Consider the following 17,699-nt stretch of genomic DNA (forward strand, 5'->3'; position numbering starts at 1 on the left):
TGAAGGTGCATTACTCCATATTCGCTGTGCATGCCATGTTTTTAATCTGATTGTCCAAGATGGGTTGACAGCAGTGAAAAGTGCAATTGATAATATAAGAGAAAGTGTGAAATATGTGAAGAGCTCTCAGACTCGATTGGATAACTTCAATGAAGTAGTTGCACGAGTTGGTGTTTCTTGTGCACTCCCTTCTATTGATGTGCAAACTGTAGGGATTTGTTGCATAGAAAACAAAAAATTTCCTACCGCGAGAACGCAATCCAAGCCAAGATGCAATCTAGAAGACGGGAGCAACAAGGGGATGATCGAGACTCACCCTTGAAGATTTCCAAAGCCTATAAGAGTAGGCTCTTATTGCTGCGGTAGACGATCACTTGCCGCTTGCAAAAGCGCGTAGAGGATCTTGATCACGGTGCCACGATCGGGCAGCACCTCCGTACTCGGTCACACGTTCGGTGTTGATGAAAATGACGTCCTTCTCCCCGTTCCAGTGGGCAGCGGAAGTAGTAGCTCCTCCTTGAATCCGGCAGCACGACGGCGTGGTGGCGGTGGCGGTGGACAACTCCGGGAGAGGTGGAGGAGAGAGGGGGCGGCTAGGGTTTGGGAGAGGGGGTGGCCGGCCTCAAGGGGTGTGGCCAGCTTGTGGCTTTTAGGGTGGCCGGCCCCCTCCCCTATGCCCCTCATTATATAGGTGGATCCCCAAGTGTTGGACTACAAGTCTTCGAATAAGACCCCAACCCAAAACCTTCCATGTAGTAGGGAAACCTACCCAAGGTGGGACTCCCACTTGAGGTGGGATTCCCCCCTTCCATGTGGGGGTTGGCCGGCCCCCTTAGGTGGAGTCCACCTTGGACTCCCCCACTAGGGTTGGCCGGCCATGGGAGGTGGAGTCCCTTCGGGACTCCGCCTTCCAAATTGATTTCTTCTGGACTTTTCTAGAACCTTCTAGAACCTTCCATAAAATCTTCCGGATCATTTTATAACTTATAAAATGACTTCCTATATATGAATCTTATTCTCCGGACCATTCCGAACTCCTCGTGATGTCCGGGATCACATCCGGGACTTCGAACAATACTTCGAACTCCATTCCATATTCAAGTTCTACCATTTCAACATCAAACCTTAAGTGTGTCACCCTACGGTTCGCGAACTATGTGGACATGGTTGAGTACTCTCTCCGACCAATAGCAAATAGCGGGATCTGGAGATCCATAATGGCTCCCACATATTCAACGATGAATTCAGTGATCGAATGAACCATTCACATACGATACCAATTCCCTTTGTCACGCGATATTTTACTTGTCCGAGGTTTGATCATCGGTATCACTCTATACCTTGTTCAACCTCGTCTCCTGACAAGTACTCTTTACTCGTACCGTGGTATGTGGTCTCTTATGAACTTATTCATATGCTTGCAAGACATTAGACGACATTCCACCGAGAGGGCCCGAGAGTATATCTATCCGTCATCGGGATGGACAAATCCCACTCGTTGATCCATATGCCTCAATTCATACTTTCCGGATACTTAATCCCACCTTTATAACCACCCATTTACGCAGAGTGGCGTTTGATGTAATCAAAGTAACTTTCCGGTATAAGTGATTTACATGATCTCATGGTCATAAGGACTAGGTAACTATGTATCGAAAGCTTATAGCAAATAACTTAATGACATGATCTTATGCTACGCTTAATTGGGTGTGTCCATTACATCATTCATACAATGATATAACCTTGTTATTAATAACATCCAATGTTCATGATTATGAAACTAATCATCCATTAATCAACAAGCTAGTTAAGAGGCATACTAGGGACTCTTTGTTGTGTACATATCACACATGTATCAATGTTTCGGTTAATACAATTATAGCATGGTATATAAACATTTATCATAAACATAAAGATATATAATAACCACTTTTATTATTGCCTCTTGGGCATATCTCCAACAGTCTCACACTTGCACTAGAGTCAATAATCTAGATTACATTGTAATGTACCTAACACCCATGGCATTCTGGTGTTGGTCATGCTTTGCCCTAGGGAGAGCTTTAGTCAACGGATCTGCTACATTCGGATCAGTGTGTACTTTGCAAATCTTTACTTCTCCATCTTCGATGTACTCGCGAATCGAGTGATAACGCAGCTTGATATGCTTCAGCCTCTTGTGTGACCTTGGTTCTTGTGCATTGGCGATGGCACCCTGATACGTCTCCAACGTATCGATAATTTCTTATGTTCCCTGCCACATTATTGATGTTATCTACATGTTTTATGCACACTTTATGTCATATTCGTGCATTTTCTGGAACTAACCTATTAACAAGATGCCGAAGTGCCGCTTGTTGTTTTCTGCTGTTTTTGGTTTCGAAATCCTAGTAACGAAATATTCTCGGAATTGGACGAAATCAACGCCCGGGGTCCTATTTTGCCACGAAGCTTCCGGAAGTCCGAAGAGGAGACGAAGAGGGGCCACGAGGGGGCCACACCCTAGGGCGGCGCGGCCCCCTTGGCCGCGCGGCCCTGTGGTGTGGGGCCCTCGTGCCGCCTCTTGACCTGCCCTTCCGCCTACAAATAGCCTCCGTCGCGAAACCCCCAGTACCGAGAGCCACGATACGGAAAACCTTCCAGAGACGCCGCCAACGCCGATCCCATCTCGGGGGATCCAGGAGATCGCCTCCGGCACCCTGCCGGAGAGGGGATTCATCTCCCAGAGGACTCTACGCCGCCATAGTCGCCTCCGGAGTGATGTGTGAGTAGTCTACCCCTGGACTATGGGTCCATAGCAGTTTGTGAGCTGCCTATCATGATCAAGATCATCTATCTGTAATTCTATATGTTGCGTTTGTTGGGATCCGATGAATAGAGAATACTTGTTATGTTGATTATCAAAGTTATATCTATGTGTTGTTTATGATCTTGCATGCTCTCCGTTACTAGTAGATGCTCCGGCCAAGTAGATGCTTGTAACTCCAAGAGGGAGTATTTATGCTCGATAGTGGGTTCATGCCTCGCATTGACACTGGGACAGTGACGTAAAGTTCTAAGGTTGTGTTGTGTCTGTTGCCACTAGGGATAAAACATTGATGCTATGTCTAAGGATGTAGTTGTTGATTACATTACGCACCATACTTAATGCAATTGTCCGTTGCTTTGCAACTTAATACCGGAGGGGTTCGGATGATAACCTCGAAGGTGGACTTTTTAGGCATAGATGCATGCTTGGATGGCGGTCTATGTACTTTGTCGTAATGCCCAATTAAATCTCACTATACTCATCATGATATGTATGTGCATGGTCATGCCCTCTTTATTTGTCAATTGCCCAACTGTAATTTGTTCACCCAACATGCTCGTTTATCTTATGGGAGAGACACCTCTAGTGAACTGTGGACCCCGGTCCAATTCTCTATACTCGAAATACAATCTATCGCAATACTTGTTCTACTCGTTTTACGCAAACAATCATCTTCCACACAATACGGTTAATCCTTTGTTACAGCAAGCCGGTGAGATTGACAACCTCACTCGTTTCGTTGGGGCAAAGTACTTTGGTTGTGTTGTGCAGGTTCCACGTTGGCGCCGGAATCCCCGGTGTTGCGCCGCACTACATCCCGCCGCCATCAACCTTCAACGTGCTTCTTGGCTCCTACTGGTTCGATAACCTTGGTTTCATACTGAGGGAAACTTGCCGCTGTACGCATCACACCTTCCTCTTGGGGTTCCCAACGGACGCGTGTTGAACGCGTATCACACCCATGTTGTCACAGTAGATGACTAGTGGGTCCAATGCACTAGGAACCACACCGAGCTCTACAATGAACCTCTTCATCCATACCGCTTCTGATGAAGCCTCTGAAGCCGTTATGTACTCTGATTCTGTTGAAGACTTTGCCACCGTGCACTGCTTCGAGCTTGCCCAGCTTCATCGCAGCACCATTCAATATAAACACGTACCCGGATCGTGACTTGGAGTCATCGGGATCGGTGTTCCAACTTGCATCGGTGTAACTTGTTACAACGAGCTCTTGGTCACCTCCATAACAAAGAAACATATCCTTAGTTCTTTTCAAGTACTTCAGGATATTCTTGACCGCTGTCCGGTGTTCCATTCCTGGATCACTTTGATATCTGCTAGTCAAACTAACAGCATGTGCTATATCCGGTCTAGTACATAGCATGGCATACATGATAGAGCCTACAACCGAGGCATAGGGGATCTGACTCATCCTTTCTCTTTCTTCTGCCGTAGCCGGTCATTGAGTCTAACTCAAGACCTTGCCTGGTAACATAGGTAAGAACCCTTTCTTACTTTCGTCCATTCTAAACTTCTTTAGAATCTTGTCCAGGTATGTACTCTGTGATAGCCCTATTAGGCGTCTTGATCTATCTCTATAAATCTTGATGCCTAATATATACGATGCTTCACCAAGGTCTTTCATTGAAAAACTATTATTCAAATAACCTTTTACACTCGCTTAATAGTTCTATATCATTCCCAATCAATAATATGTCATCTACATATAATATCGGGAATGCTACGGAGCTCCCACTCACTTTCTTGTAAATACATGCCTCTCCATGACACTGTATAAACCCGAAGTCTTTGATCACCTTATCAAAGCGTCGGTTCCAAATTCTCGATGCTTGCTTCAGTCCATAGATTGAACGCTGAAGTTTGCATACTTTGTCAGCATTTTTAGGATCGACAAAACCTTTGGGTTGTACCATATACAACTCTTCCTCAATGTCTCCATTAAGGAACGCCGTTTTGACATCCATCTGCCAAATCTCATAATCGAAAAATGCAGCTATTGCTAACAAAATCTTCACAGATTTTAGCTTCGCTACAGGTGAGAAAGTCTCATCGTAGTCAACTCCTTGAATTTGTCGGAAACCCTTTGCGACAAGTCGAGCTTTATAGACAGTAATATTACCATCAACATCTGTTTTTCTCTTGATGATCCATTTATTCTCGACAGCCTTGCGGCTATCAGGTAAGTCTACCAAAGTCCATACTTTGTTATCATACATGGATCCCATTTCGGATTTCATGGCTTCTTGCCATTTGTTGGAATCTGGGCTCATCATCGCTTCTTCATACGTCGCAGGGTCTTCATCATTATTGTCCACAATCATGACATTTAGACAAGGATCATACCAATCAGGAGTGGCACATTCCCTTGTCGATCTGCGAGGTTCAGTAGTTTCCTCGTTCGAAGTTTCATGATCATTATCATTAGCTTCCTCTGTCGCCGGTGTAGGCGGCACAGGAACAGCTTCCGGTACTGCGCTACTCTGATCAACGAGTAAAGATTCATCAATCTCATCGAGTTCTACTTTTCTTCCAGTCACTTCTTTAGTGAGAAATTCTTTCTCAAGAAAGGTTCCGTTCTTAGCAACAAAGATTTTGCCTTCGGATCTGTGATAGAAAGTGTACCCTATAGTTTCCTTAGGGTATCCTATGAAGACGCATTTCTCCGCTTTGGGTTCTAGCTTGTCCGGTTGTAACTTCTTTACATAGGCTTCGCAACCCCAAACTTTAAGGAACGACAGCTTAGGTTTCTTATTAAACCATAATTCATACGGTGTCGTTTCTACGGATTTTGATGTTGCTCTATTTAAAGTGAATGCGGTTGTCTCTAATGCATAAGTCCAAAATGATAACGGCAAATCAGTAAGAGACATCATAGAACGAACCATATCTAAGAGAGTTCGATTACGACGTTCGGACACACCGTTTCGTTGTGGTGTTCCCGGCGGTGTCAATTGTGAAAGTATTCCGCATTTCTTTAAATGCATGCCAAACTCATAACTCGGTTATTCACCTCCGCGATCGGATCGTAGAAATTTAATCTTCTTGTTACGTTGATTTTCTACTTCACTTTGGAATTCCTTAAACTTCTCGAAAGTTTCGGATTTATGTTTCATAAAATAGATATACCCATATCTACTCGGATCATCCGTGAAGGTTAGAACATAACGATAACCACCGCGCGATGCTACACTCATTGGTCCGCACACATCGGTATGTATGATTTCCAATAAGTCGGTAGCTCGCTCCATCATACCGAGAGAATGGAGTCTTAGTCATTTTTCCCATTAGACATGCTTCGCATCTATCAAGTGACTCAAAGTCAAGTGATTCAAGTAATCCATCGGTATGGAGTTTCTTCATGCGTTTCACTCCAATATGACCAAGACGACGAGTGCCACATATAAGTAGAATTATCATTCAATTTAATTCGCTTAGCATCAATGTTATGTATATGTGTATCACTACTATCGAGATCTAACAGAAATAAGCCATTCTTTTCTGGTGCTCGACCATAAAAGATATTATTCATAAAAATAGAACAACCATTATTCTCGGACTTGAATGAATAACCGTCTTGCATTAAACAAGATCCAGATATAATGTTCATGCTCAACGCGGGTACAAAATAACAATTATTTAGGCTTAAAACTAATCCCGAAGGTAGATGTAGAGGAAGTGTGCCGACAGCGATCACATCGACTTTGGATCCGTTTCCAACGCGCATCGTCACTTCATCTTTCAGTAGTCTTCGTTTATTCTTTAGTTCCTGTTTCGAGTTACAAATATGAGCAACCGAACCAGTATCAAATACCCAGGTACTAGTACGAGAACCAGTGAGATAAACATCTATAACATGTATATCGGATATACCTTCTTTCTTCTTCTTGACAAGGCCGCTCTTCGGATCAGCCGGATACTTGGAGCAATTACGCTTCCGGTGTCCCTTCTCCTTGCGATAATAGCACTCAAGCATCGGGCTTAGGGCCGTTCTTAGGTTTCATAGGAGGCGTGGCAGCTTTCCTGCCACCCTTCTTGAATTTTCCCTTAGATTTGCCCTGTTTCTTGAAACTGGTGGTCTTGTTGACCATCAGCACTTGGTGCTCTTTCTTGATCTCAATCTCAGCAGCTTTTAGCATGCCAAAGAGTTCAGGTAACTCTTTGTCCATGTTCTGCATATTGTAGTTCATCACAAAGTTCTTGTAACTTGGTGGCAGTGATTGAAGGACACGATTAATCCCCAGTCTGTTAGGAATCACTATTCTCAAGTCATTGAGTTTCTTCGCATGCCCGGTCATGGCGAGCATGTGCTCACTAACGGAGCTGTCTTCTTCCATCATGCAGCTGAAGAACTGTTTCGATGCTTCATAGCATTCCACGGCCGCATGAGTTTCAAATATAGCTTTCAGCTCATTGACCAACTCATGAGGATCGTGGTGCTCAAAACGTTTTTGAAGATCGGCTTCCAGACTGCACAGGATGGCACACTGAACTTGAGAGTACCGAGCTTTCCGAGTTGCGTAAACATTCTTTACTTCATCGGTTTCAGTTTGCAGGAGGGTCACCTAGCGGTGCATCAAGCACATATTGCGGATTTCCGCCGGAGAGGAAGATCCTCACATGACGGAACCGGTCGGTGAAGTTGCTACGGTTGCTCTTAAGATTTTCTTTCTCTAGGAACTGGTTAAAATTGATTGGGGACGCCATCTCTACAACATATATTTGCAATAGTTTAGACTAAGTTTATGACAAATTGAGTTCAAATTTTAATTCAACATAATTAAAAATCTAGGTGAACTCCCACTCAAAACAATATCCCTCGCATTGTCTTAGTGATCACACGAACCAAATCCACCACACTCTAAGTCCGATCATCACGAGACAAGGTGTAATTTCAATGGCGAACACTCAAAGTGTTCATCATATCAATCATATGATTCATGCTCTACCTTTCGGTATCACGTGTTCCGAGACCACGTCTGTACATGCTAGGCTCGTCAAGGCCACCTTAGTATCCGCATGTGCAAAACTGGCTTGCACCCGTTGTATGCACTTGTTGATTCTATCACACCCGATCATCACGAGATGCTTCGAAACGACAAGTCTTGGCAACGGTGCTACTAAGGATGAACACTTTATTATCTTGATATTTTAGTGAGGGATCATCTTATAATGCTACCGTCGCGATCTAAGCAAAATAAGATGCATAAAAGGATTAACATCACATGCAGTTCATATGTGATATGATATGGCCCTTTTGTCTTTGCGCCTTTGATCTTCATCTCCAAAGCACGGACATGATCTCCATCATCTTCGGGCATGATCTCCATCATCATCGGCGTAGCGTCAAGATCCATGGCGCCGTCTTCATGGTTGTTCACCTCATGTAGCAACTATTACAACTACTTTGAAATACTACTCAACATGAAATTTAAAGACAACCATAAGGCTCTCGTCGGTTGCCACAATACAATAATGATCATCTCATACATATTCATCATCACATTATGGCCATATCACATCACCAAACCCCGCAAAAACAAGTTAGACGTCTCTAATTTGGTTTGCATATTTTACGTGGTTTAGGGTTTTCGAGAGAGATCTAATCTACCTACGAACATGAACCACAACGGTGATACTAGTGTTGTCAATAGAAGAGTAAATTGAATCTTCACTATAGTAGGAGAGACAGACACCCGTAAAACCTCTTATGCAATACAAGTTGCATGTCGAACGAGGAACAAGTCTCATGAACGCGGTCATGTAAAGTTAGTCCGAGCCGCTTCATCCCACTATGCCACAAAGATACAAAGTACTCAAACTATAGACAACAAGAGCATCAACGCCCACAAAACCATTGTGTTCTACTCGTGCAACCATCTATGCATAGACCTGGCTCTGATACCACTGTAAGGATTCGTTGCATAGAACGCAATCCAAGCCAAGATGCAATCTAGAAGACGGGAGCAACGAGGGGATGATCGAGACTCACCCTTGAAGATTTCCAAAGCCTATAAGAGTAGGCTCTTATTGCTGCGGTAGACGATCACTTGCCGCTTGCAAAAGCGCGTAGAAGATCTTGATCACGGTGCCACGATCGGGCAGCACCTCCGTACTCGGTCACACGTTCGGTGTTGATGAAGACGACGTCCTTCTCCCCGTTCCAGCGGGCAGCGGAAGTAGTAGCTCCTCCTTGAATCCGGCAGCACGATGGCGTGGTGGCGGTGGCGGTGGAGAACTCCGACGGAGCTTCGCTAAGCGTGCGGGAGAGGTGGAGGAGAGAGGGGGCGGCTAGGGTTTGGGAGAGGGGGTGGCCGGCCTCAAGGGGTGCGGCCAGCTTGTGGCTTTTAGGGTGGCCGGCCCCCTCCCCTATGCCCCTCATTATATAGGTGGATCCCCAAGTGTTGGACTACAAGTCTTCGAATAAGACCCCAACCCAAAACCTTCCATGTAGTAGGGAAACCTACCCAAGGTGGGACTCCCACTTGAGGTGGGATTCCCCCCTTCCATGTGGGGGGGTGGCCGGCCCCCTTAGGTGGAGTCCACCTTGGACTCCCCCACTAGGGTTGTCCGACCATGGGAGGTGGAGTCCCTTCGGGACTCCGCCTTCCAAATTGATTTCTTCCGGACTTTTCTAGAACCTTCTAGAACCTTCCATAAAATCTTCCGGATCATTTTAAAACTTATAAAATGACTTCCTATATATGAATCTTATTCTCCGGACCATTCCGGAACTCCTCGTGATGTCCGGGATCACATCCGGGACTTCAAACAATACTTCGAACTCCATTCCATATTCAAGTTCTACCATTTCAACATCAAACCTTAAGTGTGTCACCCTACGGTTCGCGAACTATGTGGACATGGTTGAGTACTCTCTCCGACCAATAACCAATAGCGGGATCCGGAGATCCATAATGGCTCCCACATATTCAACGATGACTTCAGTGATCGAATGAACCATTCACATACAATACCAATTCCCTTTGTCACGCGATATTTTACTTGTCCGAGGTTTGATCATCGGTATCACTCTATACCTTGTTCAACCTCGTCTCCCGACAAGTACTCTTTACTCGTACCATGGTATGTGGTCTCTTATGAACTTATTCATATGCTTGCAAGACATTAGACGACATTCCACCGAGAGGGCCCGGAGTATATCTATCCGTCATCGGGATGGACAAATGCCACCGTTGATCCATATGCCTCAACTCATACTTTCCGGATACTTAATCCCACCTTTATAACCACCCATTTACGCAGTGGCGTTTGATGTAATCAAAGTACCTTTCCGGTATAAGTGATTTACATGATCTCATGGTCATAAGGACTAGGTAACTATGTATCGAAAGCTTATAGCAAATAACTTAATGACGTGATCTTATGCTACGCTTAATTGGGTGTGTCCATTACATCATTCATACAATGATATAACCTTGTTAATAATAACATCCAATGTTCATGATTATGAAACTAATCATCCATTAATCAACAAGCTAGTTAAGAGGCATACTAGGGACTCTTTGTTGTTTACATATCACACATGTATCAATGTTTCGGTTAATACAATTATAGCATGGTATATAAACATTTATCATAAACATAAAGATATATAATAACCACTTTTATTATTGCCTCTTGGGCATATCTCCAACACAAACACGCTGGAATTCCACATACCTAATGCTTCAGTCGGCATTCCCATTTCGAAAAGCCTTTCATACTTTGGGGAAAGAAGACAGAAACTACAAGTTCTGTCCATCCTCTGCAGAGTGGAGAAGAGCTGAAACTGTATGTTCCATCTTGAAGGTTTTCCACGAAGCAACAGAGGTGGTCGCCGGTTCTACTTATCCTACTGCAAATTTATACTTCCATGAAGTCTGGAATCTGAAACTACTATTGGAGAGAGAAGCAGCAAGAAAGGATGAACCGACGCGCAAGGATGGAGTTATCAATTCAATGGTGGAAAATATGCAAGAGAAGTTTGACAAGTATTGGGTTGAGTTGTACTTGGCAAACTGTATACCTGTGATCCTTGATCCACGGTTCAAAAAAGAATTCATTGAGTTTCGACTCAAGCAAGCCTTTGGATCAAATGCCACTGAACACGTGAGCAAGGTGGAAGCAACCCTCAATGGCCTCTTCAAGGAGTATTCTTCGCAAATGTCAAATTCATTGAATGATTCATCACAAGGAGAGTATAATGACGAGGTTGGGACAGCACAAAATAATCTAGCTGATTGGGATAAGCATTTGAGCAATAAGCAACGACAGCCTACCACTGAACTTGAAACATATTTGAAAGAGGATATCTTCCCTCGTAGAGATGATTTCAATATCCTTGAATGGTGGGCGCTTCACTCTTCAAAATACCCTGTACTTTCTCGAATAGCTCGGGATATTCTTGCTGTGCCTGCTTCCGTGGTACCCTCTGAATCAGCCTTTAGTACTGGACAACGAGTTGTAAGCGACTACAGAAGTAGATTGAAGAGTACAACTGTTGAAGCCCTGATATGTCTTCAGGATTGGTTAAAACATATTCAGTCACTTGCTCATGTTGTGGATGATGATGATCTGTGAGGTGGTATATGATCTACAGGAGGTACGACGCTAGATTTTATTCACAAAAGCTCTGTACTGTAATGTCTTTTACAGTCTCTGTTTGCATACTGTATTCTTACTTTGTATGTCATGTTTCTTTTGGTCAGGAAAATGTGTGTCATTTTTACTTATGGTCAGGCCTTGTAGAGCCAAATGTCCTATTTATATGCTTCATTTATATGTACTGTTATTTCACAATAGCTACTTCTCTGCCTCTGAACATGTCTTGTTACTAGTTATTATTACTGTAATTCTGTCTTAGTTGTAAGATACAACATAAAGGAACTTTTTTTGAGTCACTTGCTGGACTATCTCCCATCCAAGCTTTGTACATACATCGACAACTTTGTACTAGTATAGAGATAGTTAATCATGAATCACTATCTCCCATCCAAGCTTTAAGTGCCACTGTCTAGGATTTGGTTATTTGATGGACTCTCTTGGTTCTCATCCAAGCTGTAATGGGGATGCTCTGGTCGACCCTGAGCCTGAGGACAAAACAGTGCTAAGTGATGCTCATTTTATTCACAAAAGCTCTTTCAGTTCATTTTGTCATGTTTGCAAATTGTTTTACCGTATTCAATGTTCGGAGAATTCTACAAATGAAGTTCTTCAGTACTTGTTCATTTTTGCAGTCTACTTGTCGATTAGCTGATTAGAGAAGACTCTTGTTCATCTCTTGATGCTGCTCCCTGGTTGCACTTGAAGATGTGGGTTCATGTCAAGTTTTCAGTAGTTCGAATGAAGTCTATTAAATGCATTTGGAACTGGTTGCCGCGGCCTGGTTGGGACATGAGCACCTGAAGCTGTAATAGGGATAGCATTTTGGAGATTGTCAAGTTACATTGGGGTGAAGGTGTAGGCTAATAATCATTATTGCTTGTTCTGTTTTAGTGCTCGCATGTAGGAACTATAGCTTGATTAATGTTTGAAAGGTGGATTGTGTTTAAGTACAGAGAGGCAAATATTCTTTTTCATGAGAATTTCGTAAAATTTATGTACGGAGCGAATCTTTTAAATAAGTCTAACGGCAGCTGGTTTGGATTTCATAATGTTTGCTCTAGCTAGCTGCTTTTTTTTTTGGCGTAACAGTTGCATGATCGAAAGCTTTCATAGAGCTTGCGTCAGATGGTAGAGTCGGAGAGCCTCCTGCGACCAAGCCTGGAGCGGCCTTCGCGCGCCGCTGAGCCGCATGAAGGCACGAAAAATCATTAGCGGCTGCCACAAAAACTGCCAATCAGACATATGGCCAAAGCGGCATCTCCGTTATTGTCCACGGGAGGGAAAACTCAGAGTTGAACCGTGCGGCATGTGAGCCGGCCGCATCGACGGATGACAGCAACCGGAGATTAGGGCATTGAGTAGGGGTGGGCAGCGTATTCACACATGGATATAAGGTATCAATCGCGTATCAGAGCAGAGGTACACGGCACGGAAGATGGTCCATGGCAGATATGCACCGACGACACGGCCGCACACGAAATAAATGACCATTGACCATGGTACACCACGCTCCTTACTGTATAACGTTCAGATTCTGAGTTTTTACCATCGCTGCCTTTTTAAGGACTGGCCAAGAGCACAGCGGTGCTGATGGATGAACAGGGGCGCAACCGTTTGCGGTGAGGTGCAGCGGCGGCCGGCAGACGGCGACGCCAGCGATAGCATCCTTCCTTGATGTTGTGTAGCACCGCCCCTCGAGCCATGTCGACGAGGAGCGGGCTGAGCTCAGGCGGCAGCCAGTTGCAGCTGAAGCACGCCGGGGAAGACAGGCCACAGGCGTGGGCGGCGTCATGCGCGTGTGGGCGCGGGTGGCATGCGTGGCTAGGCGACGCCGAGGAGGAATGGGCGGCAGCATGCGCGTGCTCTGCTCCCCCGACGCCGTGCTCCAGCTCAAAACGGCCTCCGAGGCGCTGCCGGTGCCCATCGTCGCCGGGGGAGTTCACCGACAAGGAGGTCAGCGCCGCCACGTGGGGCTTCGACGCGTCGCGCGTCATCGGGAACGGCGCGTCGGCGTCGTCTGCAGGGGCATCGTCCCAGACACGGCCGCCATGGTGGTCATCAAGCGCTGCACCAACGCCACCGCGGGCGGCGCGCATGCTCACCTGGCTAGACCGCCACACCCGGCTCGGTCCGTCGCCTATGTCAGCTTCGCGTATGTCAGCTTCGCCGGACGAGCTGCATGCCTGCAGGAGTTTGCGACCGGGATGGAGGCCTGCGCCTGCGTGAGGAGTCTGACGATCCATCATTCCTTCGCTGTGGCGGCTTCCGAATCTGTTTCTGGTTTGTGACGACGGCCTGCTGCTGGACTAGGAGGTCTGGAGAACTGAGGGAGGTAGGAGGGGCCGATGGGCCGAGACATGCAGTAAAGCCAGGTTTTTTTACCAGGCGGCAAGCACCTCGTCCGACCTGCCCGGCGTCCGTGTAACCAACTTTTCCCTGACATCGCACCGGACGACCCCACGTTCTGCCACTGTATATGCATTGTATTCGGCCTAGACTGTGAATAGCACGTTATCTCATCATTTTCTAGGCGCGGATCACGAGGGACAGCGTCCGGGCAGATATCAGCGCTCACATGACGCCAGGTTCTATATATGCAGTCTCACTGCGCCACTTACATCCTGACTCCCAGGTGCCCCTACGTGCATGCATGGACGGCCGGCTCCCCCAGGCATTGTGGTGGCCAGCTACGTCGAGCATATCCTATGAAACAGAGGAATATATGCGCCTTTAGATGAAAATTGAAGGCACCAGATCTGACATAAGAAGGACTGCTTGTAAATTTTACAAAACGACCGTGCAACGTTGTGGAATTATACCACAAGTCCTTCAATATCCATCGATCTCTCCTTTCACCTCTCCTGTAGCACAGGGTCCATTGCTGAGCTATCAGACGCCTAAGTAATAAAGAAAAAAAAAGTGAAGGAGAATAAATAGTCAAAAAATATTTTAATTTGATTGGGACTATGTCTCTCCATAGTTTGAAATCAATTACTCGCAGATCCGATGAACTCCCATGAGAGATCTGAATACATAGCTAGCTGAGATCCCAAAATCTGAAGCATTTTCCATCAGAAAATCCTTGAATCGGAGAGAGCAAATTGGATTGACTCTACCTAGCAACAAGGCCGCCACAGAAGTACAGAGAGCCTCAAATCTGAGAGACCAAGCTTGGCTGACTCTACCTAGTAATAGGTTAGTACACAGAGAACCAGGTTCTGTGGAGGACAATTCGAAAGATTACTAGGTCCATCGTGTAAATGTGCCAGGAGCCCACCTTCTAACTGGATCGTGTCCATTCGTTTTTTATCCAAAGGCTTATAATCGATAGGTGCAGCTGGTGCATGACTTGGGACGTTTCACTGGTACGTTCTCCAGCTACGTCCAGATGCTGCTCCTCCTTCTATGTGCCAGCTTCAAGTATCTATGCAGAGATACGAATGATCAAGACCATGTACGAGGCAAAGCCTCGGATTCCCTGCCAAGACAGCGATCGATCCAGAAGACAGGCATTGGATACTCTGCTATGTATGACACAGACAAGGCATCGTGCTACTCTACATACAGGCTATCCATAGGCTCATGTAGAGCAATAATGCTACTGTTTGTACAGTTGATGGAACCCCAGAAGTCATCTCAGCTACAGTGTGCGTGGGCCACCTTTTGTCCCCTGGGTGCCACTATATAAGACACACCAGGGGGAGCCCTTTAGGCTGGGGGCTCTCGAGGGCCGATCTGCTGCAATCTCTCTATCTCAGCTCTCTATCTCAGCTCACGTACGAGCTCCTCTCAAGCCGGCCAGGCTCCCTTCAAGCCGGCCAGGCTCCTCTTAGCTCATAGTAACTTCTTCCTCCTCAGGATAAACAGCTCAAGGAGCAACTATGTAACACCATATACTGTCATATACATCAGACATGCAGGAGTAGGGGTTTTACCTCCACCGCGAGGGCCCTGAACCTGGGTACATCACCGTGTGCTGTGTACCAATCCCGCATCCGGATACCGTCGACGCCCATACACAGGAACCACCTAACTTTAGCTACCCCGTAGCATATGCCGTGACGATACCACGACACCCGCAGACCGATGGACAGACGGAAAGAGTCAACCAGATACGCGAGGACATGTTGAGAGCCCGTGTACTGGAATATGGATTTAAGTGGGAAGACTGTCTGCCTTACGCAGAATTTTCGTACAACAACAGTTACCAAGCCAGTTTACAAATGGCCCCTTTGAAGCCCTGTACGAAAGGAAGTGCCGTACCCCTTTGAATTGGTCGGAAGTCGGAGAGAGCCAAGTCTTTGGACCAGATGTTCTTCGAGAAGCTGAAGAAAACGTGCACAAGATCCGTGAATACCTCAAGGCGACGCAATCAAGAAAGAAGAGTTACGCCGACAAGAGACACCGAGAGATGACTGTTCGCACACGAACACGTCGCCGTGTACCCTCGACACCGAGCGCGATGCGCGGCAGCACGCGCCGAGGGAGGCTCGCCGGAAGCGCGATACGCAAGACAGTCCGGCGAGCGCTTTTGTAGACCCGAAACCCCGCTCGCCCGGGAGGGACCCCGTCAGGGCTTGCGGCGGCTATGGGCTGCCCTAGGTCAGCCTAGCCGCCCCTAGGACCTCGTGGATTCGCAGCCTCCAATCCTGAAGAACAACGAAGAACGAGAAGAAAGATACAAGGGGAGAGAGATAAAAGTAGATGAACACGAAAAAGTAGTAGATTGATTTGTTCGATTGGTGTTGTTTCAATCGGCCTGCACCCCTCAAGTATATAAGGAGCGGCTGGACTTTCCGTGCAAGAAATATGGTTGGATTCACGTCCATAACCTTAGTTTGGGTCTAACTCGGATGGTTTAGCCCGAACTTTCCATAACTATTCGGTTAGAAACATATCTGTACATTGCAGGCCCTTTTTGAGGCAGTAAACGACCTCAAATCAAAATCTCGTAAACAACAAAGTTGTCCGCCTCGAAAAAACGAAGAACTTTCATGTTGACCACTTTTTCATCCGAGTTCATCTTGACCGTCTCATTAAGGTCGCAATAAAATATATCAATTCTGACATTTTCGTCTCTTCTCCAATTTGGCTCGCGCCCTACCTTAGAGGCCTCTATGGTCGGGCGCCCCACCTCCGGTAATTTGAGTTTCAGCAGTATTTTAGCTCAAAAACTTGCATACTAACTCGGATCGCGATGAATCAAACACCAAAGTTGCTTGTTTCGACGAGACGGACAACTTTTGTTTATATCACTTCTTTAGTTGAGGTCATCTTAAAGGAGCTCTAATGGAAGCCTTCATATATCGATCCTCGAGATCACCTCTCACTGCTAGCATAATCGGCTATCAAGCCGGATCATGGCACAACTTGGCATGGTGGACATGATGTCTCCTAAATGAGCAATAAAAACTCACCGAGTGAATCTTTCCAACTGCGTCTTATCTATTTTCATCTGTCACACCGAACGCCGAATTATGTTCTTGATTAGTCATCGGCCCAAAACGAGTATCAACACATGCCCCCCTGTTTTTTGGCAGAGCTTGCATGCCAGAAAATAACTTTCTCCACCTTTATCCCAGGACGATGTCAACACTCCATCGGCCATTGGTTCTCAGGACGATAATTTTATATCGGCCATTTATGTTCAGGTTGGTCGCCACCTTGGTAGAACTTCTTCAAATAATCACCTTTGAGAACAACCACTTCATCTTATCGATTGATGGATATCCCAAATACTTTCAAGTACATCTCCCATAGCGACCCTTGCTTGATCTTCATCCAAGCACTTCAAAAGAATACCATCAACTGTTCGGCGATAAAGCTTATCATCCATTAATGCACACTTAAAAGCCATCTGCCGAACAGCTCTGTCCGTCTTCTTGCTAGGATCCTGCAAATATTCAACAATAGGTTTTTCCAATCTTCTTGTTTACCTGCACTAGATCCTTCATTAGTGACCGAATCAATGGGATTTAATTCGGTATTACCTATGACAACATGAGCAAACATCAGCTTATGAGATATATGAAAACACCACGATTAACATGGTAGCCAGATGCTTGTTGTGCTAACTCAGTTGCATTCCAAATGTCTTGCCTAGATATATGAGAAATGCTAACGTATTCTAAGGTAGAAATTATATCTAGAGATTGATCAAGATACATATTAAGTGATTCGTCGAAACATTGGTAAACCTTAGATTTTTATTATACTACTACCAACGAATCACTAGAAGCCTCAATATGTGTAGCACCTATAGCAA

Source organism: Lolium rigidum, chromosome 5 (assembly GCF_022539505.1).
Source record: "Lolium rigidum isolate FL_2022 chromosome 5, APGP_CSIRO_Lrig_0.1, whole genome shotgun sequence".
Taxonomy (NCBI): domain Eukaryota; kingdom Viridiplantae; phylum Streptophyta; class Magnoliopsida; order Poales; family Poaceae; genus Lolium; species Lolium rigidum.